This window comes from Mauremys mutica, chromosome 2, assembly GCF_020497125.1.
Source record: "Mauremys mutica isolate MM-2020 ecotype Southern chromosome 2, ASM2049712v1, whole genome shotgun sequence".
Classification (NCBI taxonomy): Eukaryota; Metazoa; Chordata; order Testudines; family Geoemydidae; genus Mauremys; species Mauremys mutica.
Genome location: NC_059073.1, coordinates 103,666,640 through 103,685,176, shown reverse-complemented (window position 1 = coordinate 103,685,176; position 18,537 = coordinate 103,666,640). Strand labels below are relative to the sequence as shown.

Sequence of the window (18,537 nt, the reverse complement as noted above, 5' to 3'; positions counted from 1 at the left end):
GCATGAGTTTTCATACTGTAGCATGGCTATAGAAGCCTTTAGAATTGTACATTAGATGAAACCACCACTACTTCTCTATACTGCACCTGTAACTGCCAACTTTAACTGCCTGGGTTAGGAAGAAATCTAAGACCCAGTACTATAGTGAGCTACAGACACAGTTCTCATTGCTGGATCCAGGCTTATGCTTATAAAAAACTTATTGGTGGGTTAGCAAATCAATTTAATTGTGCGGTGACTAAATAAAACACATTATAATTTAATGAAATAAAATAAGTTGTTTTTTGCTCATCGGTATTTGGATACATATTTATGAATGTGTAAGTAAAGGAACCAGTGTCAATAATGAGAGCAGACGTGATCTTCATTATACCAAGGATAGATATAGAGCAGTCAGTCAAGATGCTGCAGGGTGAATTTACCCATGCTGGCCCTACAGTTGACTTTAGCCATGTGTCGGAAAGACACTAATCTTTGGGCAGCACATATTGTTTGGTGTAGGACTCAGTTGGACGTAGTTTGTGAATTGTATTATAATCAGCTGTACGCAGTGTGTTTCTGACAGTAAACTAGATCTATCTCTACACATATGTGTATTCCTGGTATATATGCAAAATGAAAAACCAGGGCAGTAGGCATGATGAGGGTCGGGTATCAATATATGAGAGGGCTTTGGCAGTTGTGGGGAGACAAAAGAATATGCATGCCTGGCCCTCTACAGCTAAGCAATGCTCCTCTCAGTTCTTCATTACTACTACATAAATTTGACTCCTTGTGTAGGGGAGTGCTGGCACGAGGACCTGTGCCATTCACTGCAGAAAAGGATGCTTACACATATCAGACCCAGCAGTGGGGTGGACTTTGAAGCACTCATGTGCTCAGTCAGCCAACAACTCCTTCAGGTGACCGGCTTGCATGGTTTTACAAAAAATTGGACAAATCACTGGTTAAGTTCGGATGTCTATGGTAGTGATGGGTCAGCCAGAAAAGTTGCAGACTTTTGGCTCACATATTTAGCCTAAGCAGATCCAGGAATATCTTTTCAATCTGAAAATAGAGATGAAAACTTTATATGGATAGGCTTGCTCCTGAGATTTACCATACTTTCTTGTTTCAAGAGGGACAAATACAGCATAAGAGCAGACTCCTTTATATTATGATTCTGCTTCTAGTTGAAATCAGGAAGCGCAGGAATACATGTGCACACTGCAACCTCAAACCAGCTTTGTGTGTTGGTCTACTCTTATTTCATCTGAACTAAAGCAGCCCATCACAGCCCTCATTTTGTTCCAAAAGGACAAATCCTACCTCGCTCTTTATGGCTGTGGATGCAGTGGAACTGATCTATTTGTTCTTTACTGGGAAGAGGAGGTGAGTGGAACCCATGAGAAGGATTGTGATTGGTGTAGAAAACCTGCATTAGATGTGAAGAGGTTAGGGTTGCCAGGTGTCTGGTTTTCGACCAGAACACCTGGTCAAAAGGGGACCCTGGCGGCTCTGGTCAGTACCGTGACTGGGCTGTTAAAAGTCTGCTTGGCAGCACAGCAGGGCTAAGGCAGGCTCTCTGCCTGCTGTGGCTCTGCGCAGCTCCCAAAAGCAGAGGCATATCTCCCCTCTGTCTCCTAGGCATAGGGGCATCCAGGAGGCTCCGCATGCTGCTCCCCACCCCAAACACTGCTCTGCAGCTCCCATTGGCTTGGAACTGTCTGTGGATGGGGCAGCACACAGAGCTGCCTGGCTGCACCTCCGCGTTGGATCCAGAGGGGGGACATACCACTGCTTCCGGGAGCTGCTTGAGGTAAGCGCCACTGGCAGCCTGCACCCCTGATCTCCTCCTGCACCCCAACCCCCTGCCCCAGCCCTGATCCCACTCATACCTTCTGAATCCGCTGGTCCAAGCCCGAAGCACCCTCCTGTGCCTCAAAATCCTCATCTCCAGCCCCACCCAAGAGCCTGCACCCCAAGCTGAAGACTTCTCTGGAAAAGACTTAAGCCTGTAGTTGGGCTGAAGACCTGGCCTGAAGAGTCTGGGTGGCTTAGACATACAGAGATCAATTTATCCTAACTTGGGTGGGATCACATGTGACCCTTCTGGAGTGCTGAGTCAGAACAAGTAGATAGCTCAGTCCTGGAGTGACTCTCAGCAGGGACAGAGAAAAGAAAAGACACTGCTATGCCACACCCAACCACAACTAGGTGTGCCAGAAATAAGTCCACTTTGACAAGGATGTATGTTCCCTTCACTTGGAAGAGCTCCGTTTTACAGAAACATTGTGCATGACAAGGAAAATTGGGGTGGGATAACTTGGAGAGAATGAATGTCTGGGCCAATGAATCCGTGTCTATAGGGTTATACTAGCCATTGCCCTCTGGCAGAGCATGGCTGTATGAGCTACTCTGGTTGTATGGCTGCAGCAAAACACTTTGAAGGAAATTCTACCTTCTCTGACCCCCCAAATGGTCATGAAATACTCCAGTGGCAGCCCATCAGCATAGGCTGTGTCAAATGGAAAAAATGCCAGCCTCTTAGAGACTAACTGAAGTGCTGTTTTGTACTCACATTTTCCAAAGAATGGCTTTATCATTTAAAATGATAATACAGAATGTGAACTAGAACAATGGGTATTTTGAAACCAGAAACTAAATAAATGGCTCCCTACTATTGCTTAAAATGTGGTTTCTTAGGATGAGCACATCAATAGCGTGACTGGAGTTTCGTAAGGATCTTAGGCACACAGATGTAGTACACATGCATGGTAGCTGAATTGACAAGACAGACCATGATGGCTCCAAAGGGTCAATAAAACATGCACCATGAAGGATTTACACAATAGACAGTAATGACTTCTTTGGAGCTGTTACGGTCTATTGGGTCAATAATAATCCACTTTTTAAAGAGTGCCAAAATATGAATTTACACAACAGGCCATAATGGCTCCTGATCTATCAGATAAATGATATGAATTATCAGCATTAGTGCCCATACTGCAATGCACATTTAACTATTATATTGTATAGGGTAAATAATGCATGCTTCAAACTATATATTCATTTTCAAAAAACTGATTTCTAACAAGATCTTAAGAGGCTGCAATTTTGTCTTTAACACAAGTTATTTCAATATTATTAGATCATAGATAAGCAGTTATCAAGCTAAACTATTTATTTCTTAGCTTTTTGTTTGTTTATTTTACCAACTTAGGTCTCAGGCCTGCAAACCTTTTCTCAAAATAATACCCTTTGTCGCCCAATTATGCCTGTTGACTTCAATAGGATTACTCAGGACTACTCACATGAGTAGTGGTTTTCAGAATATGATATTTAACCAGTTTTGATGTGAAAATAAATATTCAAGACTAAAAGTCTTTTAAAATACCACGTTCTATGTAGATCCAGCTATCAAACTGTCTACACAGAGAAAGAGAAAAAAAATACTTTCATGCACTATCTCATCTTTACAAATAAACTATAAACTCTGAAAATGCTTAATTTATACCAGCGGGTGGCGACATGCAGCAACAAGCTCCAAATGGTAACAAAACTTTCCAGCAAACAATGAGAAAACACAAGGTGCATTAAAATGAAATATGAATTAAAGAGGGAAGGGGGAAATAATGAAAAGTGTCCATCAACATTACATATGTTATGCTTTTGTCTAATCCCAAGGCAAAAAGAGTAAATGCAAACCATTAAAGGTGAAAGTTTTCCTTGCTTCTCTGCTGAATTTATTTTAGTGAGGATAGAACATTTGGCTTAGTTGTAGAGTATACTTTTAAATTAAAAAAAGAAAATCATATTAAAAATAACATGAATGGAAAGCTGTGAGAAAACCCTCTGTACAGGAACTGTAATAAACATAACAAAAAGGACAGGTGTGTACAAGCCTATGATGCTGTGGTGAAAAACCACATAAACTTACTTATCCAAGTCTTTTCAAATATAGGGATGAATACTTGTCATTTTGCAGCAATTTGTGACTTCCCTATTCTCTTTAGAAACAGTATATGCACAATCCAGTATACTCACCTGAAGGTCCCTTTCCTTAAAAAAGCATACTGTAGTTTGCACACTCAAGAGAAGAAGCCACTGGTCTTACGTCTTAAAAGAACAAAACAAATTAGTATTCTATTAAGCTGATGGGCAAATAAGTCTTTATTTTTTTCCTGATTTTTAAAAAAAATATTATTTAAAAAGGGGAACTCTCCTTCCAGGATCCATCTTCTTCCATGTCTATTCTGATATAGTTAATAGATATTTTGTCTTACTCTGACTCTGTGTGTGTGTGTGTGTGTGTGTGTGTGTTTTGTGTATATAGAACTCCTTACTTTAGACTAAATGCCCTTTGGAAGAATTTGGGTGTTTGCAGCATCTGAAGTATGATAACTTAACATAGCAAAAAATAGGTCTCAGCTTGAAAAATAGGGAGCAGAGAACAGAATGACAATATAGAAATACTGAAGATTTTTTTTTCCAGTTACCGTGTCTGTTTCCTGCAACTATCTACAATCTACAATATTGACTGGTTTATCAGACAGCAGGTATCTCTATCAGTCTATCTTGAATTGTCATCCAACAGAAGATTAAATGCTGCCTGCCTCCTTCTTGTGATTTTCAGTCTTCACATCACAAAGTTTTCAATCAAATTTCAGCACTGTACATTTAGCTTAGAGAACTCAGAGTACTTATCTTCCTAAAGCAGGTGACTTAGACCATGTTTACCTTGTACAGTTCCAAGATATCTCTCAGCAAACCTGTCTGCATTTAGGCCTTGAAATGGTTCCCAAGTTCTTTTTTCTTTTCTGTTTCCCTCCCACTCTCTCTCCACAACCAGGCTACTGGCCAAACAACAACAAAGATTCTGAATTACAGACAAGTGCCAGTTTTCAGAAGAGTTATACCAGTGCAGTAACCTTGTGTTGTTACTTTTTAAAATGAAAGCAACATCACCATACACAGTATTGTTCTGTATAGCTTCCTCATTAATAATCTTTTGAATGCACTTATCACCACAGTGGTTTCAGCTCATGAATCAGCTCAGCCCTGAGAAGGATGTCAGCTGTGCTCATTTCTTGGTTTACATTGGATACCTGAGGAAGCTGTGGTCCGTTAGGTATCTCAAAAAATAAACTACAGCTCCATTTGTAAGGAATTCAGCACAGGCAAGCTGACAATGAAAAAATGACTTTTCCTGATAATTAGCATATTTTCTGAATGTTGTTCTTATAAACAGACTAACTAGATTTTGAATAAACAAACTTGAGACTAGAGAATGCTGGAAAGAAATTATCAAGAAAGACAGGTTAGAATTTAGTGGCGTATTCTCTTTTTAAATTAATTATAATATAACTAAAATGACTTTGCCAAGGTTTCATAATAAATGAAGTCAGGAATTCCAGCCAGAGTCCTAATTCCCAGTCTCTAACCACTAGATATTTTGGGCCAATTTATCTGAGCTGTAATCAATGGGGGACCAAAGATGAGCTCTCTAGCCCCACTCTGACACCTTTATGCCAAGTAAAAGGGCTGAAGTGGTATAAAAAGGACTTAAAAGCCCTGGTTCTGGCCAGGGAAAAATTCCTCTGGTGAAAGAATTGCGAAAGATAGCTACAGGATGTCTTCCGAAGACCCCCTGTAGTGAGATAGAGTAAACCAGAGGGTGAGGGACCTCTCTCTGAGCCCAGATAAGTGGACCAAGCAGTACCAGCTCCTCCCATGGGAAATCAGGAGGCAGGACAGAAAGTATAAAGGGCAGGTCCTGGGATTCAGTTGGGCTGCAGCTGCCAGAAGAGACAAGCACCTTCTGCCTGCTCCCAAGCTGGGAGACCATAGAGGAGCCCTGCCGTGCTCAGAACTGGCCAGAGCTGCCAACTGATCTGAGGCACTGAGTCTCTGAGACTGCTGCTGGCTCCCTATCCTGAGGAGATGGAGGACCCCCACTGATCCAGGTACACCTTGAGGGGAGGGGAGGGGAAGAAGTGGCCCAGGGACAGACAATCCCTATGTGGATGCATTGCTGCTGGAAACTTGGTCAGCGTGTTGTGGCTGGATTCCCTGCTGACCCACTGGCAGACCACTCTGCCATTGTTAGGACCCTGGACTGGGACTTGGTGGAGTCGGGTGGGCCCAGGTCCCCCTGCCACTCCATCCCTGGGATAGCAACCTCCCCACAATAAGCCTAAAGGGCTGTGTTTGTTTGTCATCTGCCTGAGCCAAGACATCAGGCAAACTGCTTACTGCTCTGCCCTGCCTCTGGGGTCAGAGAGATCCTCTCCTGAGCCCATAGACTGTTTGGTGCCCTGCCTGACCTGAGCCCTTGGGCCCTAGCTCACAGACTGCCTATTGCCCTGCTCCTGCCTGAGGGCCAAAGCCCACTGGCTGCTCATTGTCCTGCCCTACTTGAGGGCTGGAAGCTTTTAGACTGTTTGATGACTCTGCCCTGCCTAACACTTGAAGGGGTTGGGTATATATGTGATTACGTATCCTACAAAGCTCTCCGCTCGTCCACGCCATGCCTCCCTGCTTACAATGCTATTTTTAGCAGTGTAGTGTCCCTTTTCCTCCTTGTTTCTGATGCGGTCTCCCCTTCTCAGGAAATGACTCCCCCATGTCTGGCAGGGAGGAGTCAGCAGGGAAAGGCTTGGGCACTGAAGACTTTTTATCTGCCATATGGATAGATTCTGGCAAGGGGGGAAAAGCTCCACCAGCTCCCCTTTGTTTGAAGCTTTTCCCTGCCTGCCAGAGCCTTTCACTGATATGTAGCTACACACCACAGTGTGGATGCAGCAGGCTTCTCACTGCAGCATGTAGCTATGCATACCCTACATGCCTCTGCCAGTGGTGTGTAGTATACACATAGCCTTAGCTGCCCAACACATAATTTCCCCCCCCCCAGAAGTGTGAGGGTAGGTGGAAGGTGACTCTTGTTGGGTTAATGTCCAGGTGGTGGTTGGTGTTGGTGGCCTGTGATATACAGGAGCTCAGACTAGATGATCTTGGTGGTCCCTTCTGGCCTTAAAATCTCTGAGTCTGATTTTGTGCTCCCAGATTGGCTGGGAGGTAGGCCAGTCCCCAGTTCCAGTTTATGCCTGGCTGTGCAAAGACCCAATCAGATGCTCCAGTAGCCTGAGGTCAGGTAGGTGCAGCGTTGCCTTGACCACTCTGCCTTTAATCCAATCTGGATTACAACAGCCCTTTGACACTGAAGGACTCCTATCAAGAAGAGGGAATCCTCAAGATGCAGAATCCACTGTATTTAGTCTGCTTTGTACTGCCAGTGCAACACTAAGGAGAGGTAAGCAACATGAGAACTGGCCTAGCTGTTTGTTCACGAATGCCTGTGACTCTTATGTAATGTTAATGGAAAATTATATGAACACATCAAAGGGGGAAAAACACTGAAAATGAAAAAAACAGCGACTGACCATTGTTAAACCTGTGAATTGACTCTGTAAATCTAATTTACTTCCTGCGCATGCAAACTGAAAAGTAGATAGAAGTGCTAGGTGTGAAACATAATCCACTTGATGTTGAACATGGAAAATAGTTATAACTTTGTGTCAGTTGCCTCTTTGTCTCTCAGTGGCAGATCCTTTCTTCCTCTTCCACAAGCACACAACTTAAAAAATATCTGGAGCCCAACTATGGGGACAGGGGTGGGGTACACACACCCTCTTTCACATCAACCTTACATAAACTCCCCTTGGACATTCTGTGGTGATAAAGATCCATGGGTGAGGAGGAGGAGGGCCGAATAACAGGCTGAAGGTGCAACTATTTTCCATGGCATCATTTCAGACATGAGTTAATGTGGATCCCAGCAGCATTAACTGTCACTGGTTCCCTCACCATACAGCAAACTAACTTCCTCTCATTAGGGTTTTGAAGGCACCCATTGGAGCTAAGGAGATTCTGAAGCAGTTGAGACATTCAGAACTGTAACAAAGGTGTGCAACACATATGGTTCCGATGATGACTCCAGTGTCTACTGCTGCACATGGCCTCTTCATAGATATTGTTGGCCTCCATGGCTCTCAAGAGATCTGTGAGTTTTGGGGGATTGAGCCCCTGGCCTGTTCCACTTGGGGGCAAATCCATGGCAGCAATCCCTAGGGATATGATCAGGTAAAGATCTGGCAAATCCATGCTCATAGTGTACGGGACTTGACACTGGAAATAACTCCTGTATGGGGATGATCTAGGCCAGGCTTTCTCAAACTGAGGGCTGGCCCCATTAGTGGAATCTGGACAATGCCTGCAAAGGGCCTGAAACGTTTCTCTCTCTTTTTTTTTATTTACAAGCTTGAAATTAAGAAAATGTGAATGGGTATCTGGGATTTTGTTTTGTTTTTATTCCCTCCGTGCATTTTCCAATGTGCAGGAGGGCTGCAGTGACTTCTCTTAGCTCTTAGGAGTCACTCTGGTGCCAACTTTGAAGACTGGGAGTCTGTCTTTCCCCATCTGCTCTCAGTGCTTGCTCTGCAGTGCAGGTGACCAGTCAGTGGAGCCTTGCTGGTGGGGAAGGAGGAATCAGTGGCTGGCTGCTTCAGGGCCTTGCTGTCAAGGAGGTGGGAGAGGCAGAATTAGGTCTGGTTGGGGGACAGGCTAATGGATGGTGGTTCAAAAAGGAAAAGACTGGGGGAAGAGAAAGAGAAACAGAAACAGGCTGGTGCACTTGAGTCAAGGGAAAAGGCTCCAAGGTGAACAGTCTGGGGAATGGGGCTATAATGAGGGGTGAGAGGGATGAGAAGAAGCTGAGGGGACTGAATGATGTATTAGTCTGGGGGACTGTTGTGAAGGGTGAAGAGGGATTGGAATCAAGAAGGAACAGGCTGGGAAGATGGTGGCTCTCCTGCAGCCCTTGTTACCCTCTGAATCCCTGTATTTCCATTTTGTCCCCCTTGAGATCCTGTTCCCTGTGGGACTTGTAGATCACTCTTCAATTTCAATTTGGGTCCATTTCCCTACCTCTGGATGCTTATAACTTTACCAAACTTCAGGTGTGTGTGTGTGTGTGTGTGAAATTTTCCATGCCTGGTGTCTGCCTCAGCCTTTTTTTTTTTAACATTGCGGCAAAAATAGTTCATCCAGGGGTTGCCTTTTGCCACCCCCTGTGAATATCTGCCCAAGTTTGCCTCCTCATTCCAGGGGGCCACTGTGGCACTAGTCACAGGAACTGAGAGCAGGGAGACTGTCTGTCCTGTGTTCAGTGATTACTCTGTGGAGTAGGAAGAAGGAATCCTGGAGAGAGGAGAGGGGTTCAGAGATAAGCTGTGGGGGAACAGGCATAGAGGCTGCTGGGGGCAGGTGGTGGGAAGAGTCAGAGATCAGGCAGGGCTTCTGTGGAAAAAAAATGTGATCATTATAAGTGTGTGAGAATTTTTGATGAAAATGACCCCATTTATCAAAACCAAACTTATCCATTTTGATAACTTTCCCAACTCAAAAAAACATTTTTGGAAAAAAAAAGTTTCAATATTGTTGAAATGTCACATTGCAACATTTTCAAAATGAAAAATGTTGTGTATTTTCCTTTGAAATGACTTTCTGTTTTAAAATTTAAGCTAATTCTAGTAACAAAGTTTTTTAAAAAAAATAGTCAAAATCTAAATGATGTTTCAAAATTATAGAAACAAAACATTTCAGTTGACCCAAACTGAATTTTTGTGTGCATGTGTTTGTTTTGGATGTTTGGTTCATGAAATTTTTTTGAGATTTTTATTTTTCATCCCAATTTGGGATAGAGAACTTCTTCAAAATTTCTAAAATTTTCATGAGATGGAAAAACTGTTTCCCACCCAGCTCTAGTGATCGTGTAATTAAAGATTGTGCATAATGCATATGTACCAGGTAACTTAATTCTGTCATTTCCTAACTTTTGAGTGAGTGATCTTGCAACCTTAACATTCTCTAAATATATTTTGTATTCATATGCTTTAGTATTGCAATATTTAATTAATAGTTGATATAAGAGAAAATATTCACAATCAAATTGAAGGATGTGAGCTAATTATCTATAAGTGGGATCTGAAAGCAAAAAGTCTGAGAACAAGTGGCTTGGACCACAGTGCTATTGTTTGTATTGTTATCGGTATGATGGAGTTGGTGTTTCTGTAATAAAGTTGTTTGTAGTTTAATATTTTGCTCTCGTGTTAGCACCGTTCCTTTTTGATTATCAAACGAAACAAACAAACAAAAACCCAACTCCCCCAACCCTGAAGCAAACTAAACAAAAAACCCAAACCAAACAAAAAACAACCAAAACCCAAAAACAGAGTGTGATATTTTTTCATCCTAGCTTCACAAATGGTATTTTTCTCCCAATATCCCTCTAAGTAAATGCACTGAACAGATGGGAAAAGTGAGGTACAGAAAGAAAAAATGAATGGAGTGAATCTTGTCTTACAAATGATCAGTTCAGATGCATTTATCAATCAGGAACACTGAAAAATAATGTGGCATAACCTAGGAATACATACCAGTTTTTAGAAGCTTTCCTAAATCTTTAATGGAAGCAACTTACTTTAAAACGTAAGTTTTGTGAGGTGATGATCCCCATATTCACTTCAGTACTTCAGAAAATGTGTTAGGACATGGTTGAGGTATTTCAGTTTGATAAATAAACTAAACTATGGTTAATTTTTGAGAATGTTTTGTGTCACAGTGCTAATTCCCTATTCATTTGATCGGGATGCAATGATTTCACGACAGTGTCAGTACAGGTCTATGGAAAAAACATTATGGTGTCAAAATGAAATGAAACAATGTTAATATGTCTATGGAAACTGTGTTACACTGCCAAATTGAAACATAACCCTTAACTCAACCACCTTGAGACTTGGCACAGCAGCCCTGTCAGAGGACCCCACAACACTGGGTGATTTTTACAACAGCACACTGGGAAACTACAAATCTGGGTTAAATATTACATGAGGTTAGGCTATTTCTTTTGTTCAGCGGAATCACAACTGTATAGCCTTTCCTAGTGTGCTGCAATGCCTCAAAAATGGGAAGAGGCTGGGAGTCTCATAAACAGCACTCTGGCAGCTTACCTCAGACTCCTTTTGGCTTTCATTGCTTTGCAGCCCCTCTCATTCTTAATGTTGTATAGCTGAATGCTTTTGGGTGTGAAACATTTATTAAGTTTTACAATGTCCACAGCACCTAACCGACATCTGGGACATCTGAGCTCAAATTAAGCAATGTTCTCAATCTAATTTGGATTCTAATTCCACCAGAACAAAACATTTCTAGTAAAACTAGAATTTGAATATGAACCGCAGTCTAAGGAGCAAGGGAATACAATAGTAAAAAAGAATGATAAACACTCTGATAGCAAAACACCTATTCGGAGGGAAGGCATTATTATAATTATTTGCTTTACTGCCAGCATCTGTTGAGTTATAGAATCAACTTCTCAGCTGTAGTTTTCTCTTTTTATTTTGGTTTATGTTCCTGGACCACCTTTGAAAAATGGCAATCCTTGATCTCTTGCCCCAGGGCTAGGATTAGCAGATGTCCTTTTTGTTTCTTTTTTTTTCTGTCTTCCATCTTCAGTGTCCTTCATCTTCTAGCAGGAGTGTTCACACTGAACCTGTGACAGGTATTTCTCCATTTGATCGTATAGTGATGGAAAGGCTGAGACGTGAAATCCTCAAAACAAGCCCCTCTCCTAACCTATTTAGTAGGTGGTGGGAGAGGATGGCAACTGCATTACCTGTACTTCTGGGAATATTGGCAAATCACATGTGGATATCACAAAGATGAAGAATGATCCAATAGTTAGGGCACTGACCTGGGTCTCGGGAGAACTGTGTTCAATTCCCTGCTCTTCCATAGACATGCTGGGTGACCATGGTGGCTTAGTTTATCTCTGCCTCACCTCAGCTCCCTATCCGGGATGATAGGACTTCCTAGTACTTCCCAGAGGTCTTGTGAGGATTTAATATTTGTTCCCAATTTGTTCTTTCCTTTAATCTCAAGGCTGAAAGTACATGTTTGAATGTTATGGATCCAAGTATGCTGAGCATTTCTTGTGAGGGGCTAAATGTCCTTATTCCCATTGACTTTAATGAGAAGGGAGCTGTGAGCACTTAGCACCTCTCCAGAGGAGCTCATATATATATGCACACCTCTACCCCGATATAACGTGATCTGATATAACATGAATTCGGATATAACACAGTAAAGCAGCGCTTGGGGGGTGGGGAGGGCTGCGCGCTCTGGCTGATCAAAGCAAGTTCAATATAACACGGTTTCACCTATAATGCAGTAAGATTTTTTGGCTCCCGAGGACAGCGTTATATTGGGGTAGAGGTGTATACTGTGACAGAGTCAGGCCAGATAGCTACAGAAAAGTGATAGAAGGCAGATATATTAGCCTCAGTTTAATCAGGTCTCTTTTCCCTGGGTAAGGTAACAGGGGCGATTCCAGAACAATCAGGAACTTGCTGGAACCAATTAAGGCAGGCAGGCTAATTAGGACACCTGGAGCCAATTAAGAAGCTGCTAGAATCCATTAAGACAGGCAGGCTAATCAGGGCACCTGGTTTAAAAAGGACCTCACTGCAGTCAGTCAGGGGCGTGCGAGGAGCTGGGAGCAAGAGGTGCGCAAGAAGCTGAGAATGAGTAGGCATACTGCTGGAGGACTGAGAAGTACAAGTGTTACCAGACATCAGGAGGAAGGTCCGGTGGTGAGGACAAAGAAGGTGTTGGGAGGAGGCCTTGGGGAAGTAGCCCAGGGAGCTGTAGCTGTCACGCAGCTGTTACAGGAGGCACTATTGACAGCTGCAATCCATAGGGCCCTGGGCTGGAACCCGGAATAGAGGGCGGGCCTGGGTTCCCCCATCCCCCAACTCTCTATTTTATATAGGAGGAGTTGACCTGGCCTGTGGGTCCCACCAGAGGGGAAGGTCTCTAGCCTGTCCCCTGACCCATTAGGTGGGCCAGCAGAGTCTGCAGGGGATTGTTCTTCTTTTCCCCATGCTGGCCAGTGATGAGGTTAGCCGAATGAACTGCAGATTTGTGCCACTAACAAAAGGAGCCAAACTGAAGACTGCCAAAAACCTCTGAGGTGAGCAAATCTGCCAGAAAGTGCAGAACCCACCAAGGCAGAGGAGGAACTTTGTCACTATATATATATATATATATATATATATATATATATTTGTTACAGAAACTCATTAAGTTTGTAACTTTCTGTGTGTATGTATATATGAGTTTCTGTAACAAATTCTTCTTCACTCACCCAACCAATCATGCCAATAATTATTTTCTTCTAACCCACTTATGCCCACCTCAGCCAAACACAACCCTTAAAAGTCGGGTAGAATAGACAAGCCAGGAGGTGTGCCCAGACAGTCAACAGACTCAGACAAAGAGAGAAGTGATTCCTTAAAGTGCAGCTCACTCATTGAAAATACTCTGTTGCTAGCCCCTTCTCACTTAAAATGGGAGTCTTCAGCTGCTGAAATATTATATGGCAATGTGTTCTCTGTCATAGAAATTGTGTATAGGGTGCCCACGACCCAAACTATTTAGGGCGTTATAATGTAGGTCAAAACCAGCATCAAGAACTGCTCATAGAAATGAAATGGAAGCCAGAGCAACTCTTAGAGATCAGGTGTAATTTGTTCCCTGAGAGAGAAACCATTAAGCAAGCTGGCAGCTGTGTCCAGCTGAAGTTCCCTAGGAGCCTTCAGACGTAGATCACATTGCAGTATTACATTTGAAATTGCCATTTGGTACAAAATGTGGCAAATGCTGTATTAAGGTCACCTAACCCTTCATATTCTAACAAGATTTCCCATTTGTTTTTCCAAAGAGCCCACAATTTGCAACAGGGACTTGAAATTTGACTGAGGGATAGTTGTGGGGCATAGAAGTGCCTTTTGCTTGTCCTGCAAAAATCCATTCAGATTTAACCAAAGATATATATATATATATCTGGGGTGTGTGTATAAATTAATTGTTCAACACCTTTATACAAAGGGTTTCAAATGGTTATTCATAACCAATTATATAAATGAGGTTTGCAGTTTATTGTGGGCAATGTGTTGTGCAGGCAAATGGAATAGCTAAATTTAAGGAATGTATTGCTTAATGTGACACTTTAAACAATGAAGGTATCAACTGCTATGTTTTTAGAACATCCTTTTTAGGATATTCACTGAGCTAAAGAAATGAAAGAACAATGTGTCTGCCCAAACAAAATATTTTCTGTATGCCTTTACAGTGAAGTGCAAATGAAAACTTGGTCCCACTGAAGTCAATGCCCAAACTCCCATTGACTTCAATGTTATTTCAGCCAAAATTTCCACATCTAAGACTAGTCTAAATCTACCACACATCTGATCTTTTACGAATAGAATTCTGTTCCCAGAAATTATCCATACTTTCCTATATACTGTTTTTGCATCTATAATGTTCCCATCATGACTACACGTGATTTTATACAACACATTTTGCTTCTTTTTTTTCAGTATTGCACATACTGCCTTCATGCCCCAGAAGTTCAAAGAGTCATGGCATACAGTTAAAATACAGTAATACAAGAAATATAAAGATCACTTTTTATGAACTTTACGTTTATTGCTTAATAAAGTGAGTGAAATCCTGGCTGTGTTGACTTAAGTGGAAAATCTGCCATTGACTTCAATGGGGCCAAGATTTCACTCCACATCTTTAAAAAAAATATTTAGCATATAAGCATTCTAGAAAAATACATATGTAAAAGAAAGAACAGAAGACAGTGCAAAAAGTAGTTGCCTCAATTCTCCATAAAATTCTTTCAAACGTCTCTCAGTATTCTAAGTCATAATCCAAACTTCTGGCCACATAACAAATAACAGTCCTTGGAAATGAACTGAAGAACTGTAAAGCCATTAAGAAAATGTTCCATTAAAGAAAGAATTGAAGTTTCCTGTGGGGGGAAAAAATCACAATATATGTACTTTCACATGCTCAGAGAAATGATAAAATGTTTATAGTGCTTGTAATTGGTCTCTTTCAATTTTAAAATATACGTTTTTGTTTTTTTTTAATCCAGATACATTTCTCTACCTCGCTTTGTGGTACTATTAATGAAGTCTGGTTTTTTTTCAGTAGCAGTAGGCACAAAATGATATGTTAAGAAAACGTAGCATTGAAACATGATAGATTGATGGCAATCTAAACCCCAAAACTGAGGATTCATCAGATGGGACCCAGTCCTGTAGGGTACTGAACACCCTCAATTTTGGCCCATCATGCAGCAGTAAATAACTCACATAGTAGGTGGGATTATTCTTCCTGCCAAGTCATATCTCTCCATGTCGCTATCCAGGCCATTACAAAGTGTTTGAGTGTTTTGTTGTATATTTCCACCTCTTTAGATCTCAGTTAATAGTTATGCATGGCTTAGGCCTGGTCTACATTACAAGTTTATCTCGAATTTAGCAGCGTTAAACCGAATTAACCCTGCACCCATCCACACAATGATGCCCTTTATTTCGATATAAAGGGTTCTTAATATCGATATCTGTACTCCTCCCCGACGAGGGGAGTAGCGCTCAAATCGGTATTGCCATTTCAAATTAGCGTTAGTGTGGCCGCAATTCGATGGTATTGGCCTCCGGGAGCTATCCCACAGTGCACCATTGTGACCGCTCTGGACAGCAATCTGAACTTGGATGCACTGGCCAGGTAGACAGGAAAAGCCCCGCGAACTTCTGAATTTCATTTCCTGTTTGCCCAGCATGGAGAGCTGATCAGCACAGGTGACCATGCAGTCCCAGAATCAAAAAAGAGCTCCAGCATGGACTGTACGGGAGTTACTGAATCTGATCTCTGTATGGGGAGATGAATCTGTTCTATCAGAACTCCGTTCCAATAGACGAAATGCCAAAACATTTGAAAAAATCTCCAAGGCCACGATGGACAGAAGCCACAACAGGGACTCAACACGGTGCTGCGTGAAACTAAGGAGCTGAGACAAGCGTACCAGAAAGCCCAAGAATCAAATAGATTCTTATGGATGGAGGGGCAACTGATGACTGTAGCTATCCCACAGTTCCCACACTAGCCGAAAACCATTTGAATTCTTGGCTGAGCTCCCAAAGCCTGAAGGGTCAAAAACATTGTTGCAGGTGGTTCAGGGTATATGTCGTCAGCTCTCCCCCCCCCCCCCCGCCCGCCGTGAAAGCAAAGAGGAAAAAAATCCTTTCTCGCCTTTTTTCACTGTCACCGTATGTCTACTGGATGCTGCTGGCAGATGCGGTACTGCAGCACTACACAGCAGCATCCCCTTCCCTTCCCTTGCAGATGGCAGACGGTACACTGGCCTCAGTGAGGTTGGTCGGGAGCGCCTGGGCAAAAATGGGAATGACTCCAGGTCATTCTCTTCTTTAAGTTTTGTCTAATGGAGATTCACTCCTGCCTGGAATATCATGGCAGCTGGAGGCTGCCCTATCCTCCCCCCTTTGATCTCTGCTTGCAGAGGCAATAAAGTCAGTGTTTCGTATTCATGCATTCTTTATTACTTCATCACACAAACAGGGGGGATAACTGACATGGTAGCCCAGAAGGGGTGGGGGAGGAGGGAAGCAATGGGTGGCGTTGTTGCAGGGGCACCCCCTAGAATGGCATGCAGCTCATCATTTATGTGGGATTCTGGGGCTCTGACCCAGAGCAGCCATTTGGCTCTCTGGTTCTTTAGTAGGCTTGCCTGATATTCTAGGCAGGACTGGCTCTTCATTAGACAAAACTTAAAGAGAATGACCTGGGGAGTCATTCCCATTTTTGTCCATGTGCCCCTGACCTCATCGAGGCCGTCCAGGAGAACCCATGACAGCAGCAGATGGTAAAGTATGACTGGTAACCGTCATTGTCAACTTGCAAAGCAGCAGACGGTACAATAGGGCTGGTGACTGTCTTTGCTAACTTGCAAAGGCAAGGGGATGCTGCTGTGTAGCGCTGCAGTACCGCGTCTGTTAGCAACATCCAATAGACATACGGTGACAGTGGAAAAAAAGGCTGAACGAGCTCCATGGTTGCCGTGCTATGACATCTGCCTGGGCAATCCAGGGAAAAGGACGCAAAATGATTGTCTGCTGTTGCTTTCATGGAGGGAGGATTGACCGACATTTACCTATAACCACCCGCAACAAATTTTTGGCCCCATCAGGCATTGGGATCTCAAGCCAGAATTCCAATGGGTGGGGGAGACTGCAGGAACTATGGGATAGCTACCCACAGTGCAATGCTCCTGAAGTCAACGCTAGCCTCGGTGCATGGATGCAACACGGCCGAATTAATGTGCTTAGTGTGGCTGCGTGCACTCAACTTTATACAATCTGTTTCCAAAAATCAGTTTCTGTAAAATCGGAATAATCCTGTAGTGTAGACATACCCTTGCTTAGTGTAACTGCAAGAAAATCAAATTCTGTCATTGTATACCAAAGGGAGAGAATAGAATGAGGGAATCAATGGAAAACTCCCTTTCCAAACCTCCACTTGGCTTTTCTAGGAGAGTTCGTAGCCAGTCAGCTTGTGTGATGTAAACAAGCTATCTCCAATAACAAATACACTTGACCTGTTATCTTATTAGTGTGTCGCCAACAGACTAGTCTTAAAAACCAAAGTCTCTTTTGACATCTACAGATCATGACCTTTTTGATTGGTGTATGGCACAAGTAGGTCAGTACCAAAAGTCCCACCAGAGTCCCAGTCAGATAAGATTTTTCATATAAGAATGTATGTATATGTATAGCTTTTTCTGTAGCAACTGTCAATCAGGTCACATGTTAAATTTTTTCCATTCAATTATTATCTTTTCTACTGTTAAACTAAGATTTAGGTTTTGTTCTAACTGTAAAAGCACATATCAAATGTTTCCTTATTTCTTTTCATAATACCATGGGAGAGGGTGTTTTACCTTTTCTTTTGTAAGTTAACATAAGTAGAAATTGTCAATCTGAAATTGACAGGTATTTGTTACAGTCAACAATGCATTGTTCACATTTTAGTTCATCCACCAACACAGGCATTGCCTGTCAGATGTCACAACAGTGTGGAAACTTATTAAACTATAAAGAGTAATACTATAATATAAAGAATTGTGGGTAAAAAATCTAAAAGTGAGTCTACTGGCTTGAGCTAGCAAAGTTTGTCTTTAGCTAAGCTAATATAGCACTTATCTGCATATTCCAGGAATCTCATGCTTCCACTGCCAGAGCTGCCCTTATGACTTATGGGGGCTCAGCTACCAAATAACAGTAAGATGGAGGTAGAGGTTTGGCAATGAGCTTCCTCCCCTTCAGTTTTATTGCTGGAGGGGGGGGGGGAGGAGGATCGGATATCAAGTTATAGCAGTGATTTTTTCTACCCCACTGGAAGATAGGGAGATTGAGCCAGCCAGTGAGCTATACCGCAGAGCACCCACAATGTAATGACCCAAGCAATCACTTGTGTTTTTTTCCATTTAAATCTGTCCCTAGCCACCAATGAACTAACTATGTCAATTATTAAGCCATTCTGCAGCCTGTGTGCCTGGCTGAAGAGATG

At 42.5% G+C, this 18,537-nt stretch overlaps 1 long non-coding RNA gene across 1 annotated transcript in view; it reads left to right on the top strand.

Annotated features, from left to right (window-relative positions):
- The first annotated feature begins 5,790 nt into the window (after window positions 1-5,790).
- The window catches only part of LOC123364981, a 115,748-nt gene continuing 103,001 nt past the window's right edge, over window positions 5,791-18,537 (top strand). The window contains exon 1 of the long non-coding RNA XR_006577386.1: window positions 5,791-5,945. This is a non-coding gene — a long non-coding RNA (uncharacterized LOC123364981). The remainder of the gene's footprint in view (window positions 5,946-18,537) is intronic.